This window comes from Lathamus discolor, chromosome 18, assembly GCF_037157495.1.
Source record: "Lathamus discolor isolate bLatDis1 chromosome 18, bLatDis1.hap1, whole genome shotgun sequence".
NCBI lineage: Eukaryota > Metazoa > Chordata > Aves > Psittaciformes > Psittacidae > Lathamus > Lathamus discolor.
Genome location: NC_088901.1, coordinates 2,237,023 through 2,243,548, shown reverse-complemented (window position 1 = coordinate 2,243,548; position 6,526 = coordinate 2,237,023).

Sequence of the window (6,526 nt, the reverse complement as noted above, 5' to 3'; positions counted from 1 at the left end):
GGCTCAGCACCACTCTTGCTGGTAGCGGAATTTACGCCTTAACAGGTCAAAGAGTATCGCCAGTAATAGGTCTCAAAGAGGTTCCCTGTTCCTGGAGCATCATGAGGGTCCCAAAGGCACCTGCAGAGTGTGTTTCATTGCTTTATTTTCAGGTTGTAGAGCTAACAGAGCCATTATGCATGAAACAAACTAGCAACAAAACAGGCACATGCCTAGGGCAACAAGCGGTTCTTGGGGTTTTTAATATCATTCCTCTCTGGAGTGTCTCAGTGATGCATAACGTGACAAAAACCTCATCCTTAGATACCAACATCTTCCCAGAATAAATCAGCAAGAGCAGAAAATTCCCCTTCCTTAGACTTCCACAAAATGTGGCCACTTTGGCTCATTGGTGACAGTTTACAGCGTAATGCTTGGCTTGGCCTGGGTCAGAGATGCTGCTATGTGGGATATGGGAAGTGAGTGAGTATGGAGAGAGGTTGGACCCAATATTGCTGTTCCATGTTTGCCTCTTCCTCTCCTATTTTTGCACTGAATATTAATAAGCAGCATTACCTGGGCTTATCAGCACTTTAATTACAGGTGAGACACTCAGGGTTACTGTTGCTGCTCCCCTGAGGTTTTAGCTGTACCATCAGGTTGCTCTCCAGATCGTTAAATCCTCATTTTCGTTAATGCGTTATTTCAGCACAGCCTACTCCTTCTAACTTGAAGTTCTGTCTGGTTACCCTAATTCAGAGGATGAATGGCTTGGAGAGGGTAGTAAAATATAGAATTGGTTCTACTTCAGCAAATCCATGGGTTGTTGTAATTGCCAAATCCTAGAGTCTTCACAGCTCCAACTCATCGCTAAGTGCCAGCAGTGATGTTCTGAGGGACTGATGTCTGAAGGGTGCCTTTTGCATCCGCAGTTAGACAGACAAGTGTGCCCCCTGGAAGCTTGCTCTTCCTACAAAGATAACTGCAGCCTCAGACACTAGTATGACCGTAGAATCGTAGTTTGGGTTGGAAGGGACCTTAAAGCTCCTCTGACTCTGAAAGTCCCCTTAAAATATTGATGGCCGAAAGTTAAGATGGGATTCCATGGGGAGAACTGTGCCAGGAATGCCTTGCCTTTGACTCTGCACCAGGTCTCTGTAGAGCAGCCATCCAAACCGTGCTGCTGTGTTTTCTTTGGTGGCTTTGCCCTGCTGGGGCAGAAGCAGCTCAACCTCTGAGTCTGGGTTAAACCAGCTCCCTCCTGTTAGGCTGCTGAAGAGAAGGTAAAAGCTGCTGCCGGTGTGTCTCTGGCAGAAGACCAGTAGGTCTAGTTTGTTCCTAAGGATTTACAGAAAGCTGGTATTTGTAATGTTTTATAAGCCCAGCAAAATTCCCTGTGGACAATTGTCCATTTGGTTTGGGGTTTTTTCCAGAATTCCGTGCTAAAAAGTAACCAGTATTGTACATCATTCTCTTGCTATGAAGCAAAAAATCCATGGTGTTGCTCAGCAAACCTCTAAGAAACCAATGGTAATCCATTTGCTGTGAGAATACCTTTTTTTAGCCTGAAGACTCTTTATATTAGTATTTTAAGTAATTCTAAGTGGAATCCTTTGTATTTAAGAATTCTCTGATTCTCAAGTTCTTTTGCTCATACGCATAAGATAATGTATACATGCAGTGTGAGCTTGCTGTGTTGTTTGTACTCATAGAGCTACTTCTAAGCAAATGCAGCTTTTATTCACACAAGTGTCCTGGTTTGAGCAGCAACAGTCAGTTTTCTCCTTCTTAGGAGCTAGTGCAGTGCTGTGCTTTGATCTTTTGGCCTTGGAGCAGTGGTGATAACGCCGATGTTTTCAGTTGCTGCTCGAATGTTTGGTCTGGCCAAGGACTTTCTGAGCCTCATGCTCTGCCAGGGAGGAGGAGAGGCTGGGAGGGAGAAGAGACAGGACACCTGACCCAAACTGACCAAAGAGGTATTCCATACCACAGCACGTCATGCCCAGGAGGTAACTGGGAGTGAGCCGGAAGGGGGTAGAGGGACTGCAGGGTTGGACGAGGTATCGGTCGGTGCTCGGCTGGGGGGAGTGGCGCGAGTTATTGGTCGGCTGGTGTTGAGGTGTTGTATTCTTTCCTCTTATTATTTCCTTTATCATTATTATTATTGGTGGTAGCAGTAGTGATTTGTGTTATACCTTAGTTACTAAACTGTTCTTATCTCAACCCGTGGGAGTTGCATTCTTTTTGATTCTCCTCTCCGTCCCTCCAGAAGCAGGGGGAGGGCAAGAAGGGGGGGGAGTGAGTGGACGAGGTTTGTGGTTGGGTTTAAACCACGACAACAAGTCAATAATAACGAGTGGCCACTGGATGAAAGCTAATCTCAGAACTCCAGTAAGAAGAAAACTTCCCATAATTCCCAAATTGTATTTTTGTGGGCTTAAAAGAATGTTGTTGAATCTGCACTTGGAATAGGGTAGGTGCATCTTATTTATAGCTCTGTTCTGTCTGGTTCATTTCCTCTTACATCCCTACAGAATGATATGAATGAAAATGACACCACTGACTATGAGGGTGACAATAAAAGAGCTTATAGAAATAAGATTTTTATAGTTTCAAGACTAAGAGAATCAAAAGCCTTAGAGTTATGATCTAAGAGAGTAGGAAAAGGATCAGGCTGTGCTGGTTGAAGAGGTCCCACTGGTGGATCTTCTGGGTTTGGGGGAGGCGGGTTTGGTTTTAAGCACAAACTCCAAATTCACATAAATGATGTGAATGTTGAGAAAGACTTATGTGGGCATGTGTATTACAGAAAACAGTAGAACTTGCAATCTAAATCAGTCATATTTTTATCTCTTTTCATTCCCTCAGAAGCCAGATTATGCTGAATTTTGACTATAAATGAAGAAAACATGGTGCCTTCCTCAAGAAGCTCAGAGGTCTTTCAGGTTAGAATCCTGAATACAACGTTTCGGCTTTAAAAGCATTTACTGTTTTAAGGGGGATTCTCTTTGTACAGATGGATGTTTTCTGCCCTAGACACCACTGACAAATGATGACAGATAGAAAAACTTATATTAGAAATAAGCAAACACTATGACATCTTCAGGGTAATTTGAAATGAAAATATTCAGACCATTTGTAATAACTTACAGGTAAAATCATACACAAGAATATTACGAGCAAGGCTGCATTCAGTATTAATCACACAGAATAAGTACATATCGCTATCTTGTTGCTCCTGCCCTGGCATTCGATGGCATTTTGATGTACATAACGTATGAACAACAAATATGTAAAAGAACATCAATATATAGAAGAGGGATTATCAGAGTGATGTGCATGTGGCAAATAAAGAAGGGAACTTGAATTCTGAGAGAATGCAGGTAAAATATTGTCAAATAACATGAAAATTACAGCTTGATTGCTTATAATAAAGGAAAGTTTTACAGATGCTGAGGAGTTCTGTCAGACAGGCTGAGTTTCTGACGGTGCCTGTGAGACAAGGTTAGAGGGAGATGAAAGCTGTGAGGTGTGAGAGCACTTTTCTTACTGATTGTCAGTGCAACACCTTGGCCTTACAGCTTTAAGTCATCCACTCCATATTTACTGAAATGTGATATAAATGACCTAAATTTATCGAATGCTTCACTACTGTATAGTGATGTGAGGGTAATAAAGCTAAAAATGAAGCTAGAAATGAGAATCAATAGCCCAGGCTGACGTGCAAGGCCTCAGTGTGGGATGCCAAGCATAGGTTTGAAACTCTTAGAGCTAAACAAGGCCAGTCCTGGGATCTCAGCATTCACACTCCTGAAGCCCTGAGTTCATGGATCTTGATTACACCCAGCAGGGTATCATTCTTAGTGATGAGAGGGAAAAAAAACCTGAGGTCTGTCTCTTCAATAGACTGTTACTGCTGTGAAGGTGGAGGGAAAGCTGCGTTTGTGCATATTTTTCTTCTCTGTGCAAGGAAACTTCACCTGCTGACATCTTTCTATTTGTGCATTCCTATTCAGCAGCTTACAATGAAGATTTGCATTCTTTAAGGTGCCTTACAGATTGTTTCTTTACTGTTAGCTAATAATTGGGTTCACTTTAAAGTTCATGGCTGGTGTGTGGTTAGTCCCCACTGAGAAATAGCCACTTTGCTAAACACAAACCAATTAATTGAGCAATGAGTTATCAGACAATAGATGTTCTGATCTTCAGCTGTGTATGTGTAAAACTTGTGGTGCAGCAAAATGAGATGGCATGTGGCTAAGAGAAATTATTCTCTATAAGGGACTGTACAGTCCGATAAACTTGGTGTTGCCTTTGTTTCAGTGTGAAGACATCTCCTTTTTTATTTGCACTTCGCTTTTTTAAGACACAAAAATGAAATTACTTTTACATTACTGTGTAGTAATGTGGATTCCAAGGTCTCAGACTTTCCTGCAGGTAATATGTTAAGGAAAGAGGCTCTAAGGGCTGGGAAATCTGGGTTTTTACAATTCAGCAGCATGTAATTCACTGCTTCACTGAGAAAGAGGTGAAATTTAGTTTTTCTTCGCCTGTGATTCATAGGAGCCTGTTGGTGAGAGTTTGTGCAAGCAAACTTATGCGCTCTGTGTGTACGTGCCATATTGCTGGTGCTCACGTTGCCTTTTTCCCTACTTTATTTCTACATCTGGGAGGGAACCCTGAAACTGGGAGAGTGCCGGAGCAGTTTGATTTCAGCATCAGTGACCTTATTTATGTGATGTATTTCCCCCAGATCCCCTCCAAGTACAAACTGTTCCCCATCACACCTCACCCCAATCCCATCTGGACTCCATCCACTCCCCCCATTTTCTTTATAAACCTGAAAGGCTCTGCTGCATTCTCTTGTTGCTCTGCCTGTGCTCAGGCAGTCCGTGTACTAGCACCCTTTCTCTCAGACCTTTGCAACCTGGCTGCAGTTGCTGTAATGAATGTGTAAGTGACAAAAAGCAAAGGAGAGTGTAAAAGATGCTAATCAGCCTTTGTTCTTTTCAGACATGACATGCAGGACCTGAAGTATAGATTTTGTATGGCGAGAGATAGATTTTAATTAAGCATCTTAATAGAGAAATCCTTCTTGTTTTTTTCAGAATAAATTAAGGAAGTAACTTTGATGCAATATCATTTTCATCTAATCAGTAACATTCTGAAATTACCATGTTGTTTTCCATTAGAAATACCATCATCCAACAAATCAGATAAAATTATTTAACATAGCTATATTGCCGCCTCAGCTAACGTTAGCCTGGGCATGTGTATACACCAAACAGCAGCTGGTGAGTGAATTGACAAATGTTTATAGGGAGAAAAGGGCAGAGTATCCACAGTTCTGTGTACTCCCTTGAGTAAGATGCCCATATACAATCTAGATTCACTAATAATCCAGCAAAGGCTTACCAGGGTTTTGCCATCTGCATATAGAGAATACTTATTACTAGCACCAATAAAAGACAAATGTCATTAGCTTTTACTTGTATTCACAGGTTATTAATACCTCCAGTAAAACATTTGACTTTACATTTGGCATGCCTTCAGAGGGGTTTGTTTGACATAAGCTGACATGTTGACAAAGTTCTCATACCATAGCGTTTGCCAGTTTTACAACGTACAAAACAAAGCGCATGACCAGGAATCACCTTGCAAGGCTGGGACGGTATTTACGATCTTAAGGTCCTTTCCAGCCCTCACCATTCTATGATTCAGTGAGTCTGGAAAATCGATGGAGTCGCTGCTGCATGATGGTGTCTTTGATAAATGTGTGTGGTGGTTTTGAGTTTTGCACAACTCTAGTTTCAGAGTTCATAGCCATGACAGCCAGAGGCAGGCCAGAGTTTGCCCTGTGCATCCAAGCACTCTTAATTGTAATTAATATTTATTTTCTGTTATGATAGTGCCTTGAGGTGAAGTCAAGTGGGTGCCGTGGCGGCCCAAAGTGCAAGCTTCACTGAGAAGGAATGGGAAACTGAGGCACCTGGCGATCAAGTAGCTTACTCGATCAAGTGGCTTACTCAACAGCGTACAGAGAATTGTCGTGTCAGCTGGAAACTAAACACAGCTCATCTGAGCAGACTCTTTGTAATGGAAGGAGTTTTCCCAAGAATAAGGCATTCCAAATTGAGGTGTAGGGAGTGTTACCTCTTGATCCTATCATTCAGTTCTGTCAAGGAGTCGCATGAGGATCTGATTTAATAAAAAGGAAGCCAGAACTAATCGCATGGCCCATTTTTTCTCCTACTGTAGAAACTGAACTAAAGGCTTAGGGCATATGAATAGGCATTACAAGAGCATGGAATGTGCCCTCTCAGAACAGACTTTCAGGATCACTGCAGTTGGATGAGCTTCCCTTAAAGCTCATCCAGTCCCAACCGCTGCCACAGGCAGGGACCCCTTCCACTGGAGCAGCTTGCTCCAAGCCCCTGTGTCCAACCTGGCCTTGAACACTGCCAGGAATGGGGCAGCCACAGCTTCTCTGGGCACCCTGTGCCAGCGCCTCAGCACCCTCACAGGGAAGAGCTTCCTTATATCTAGC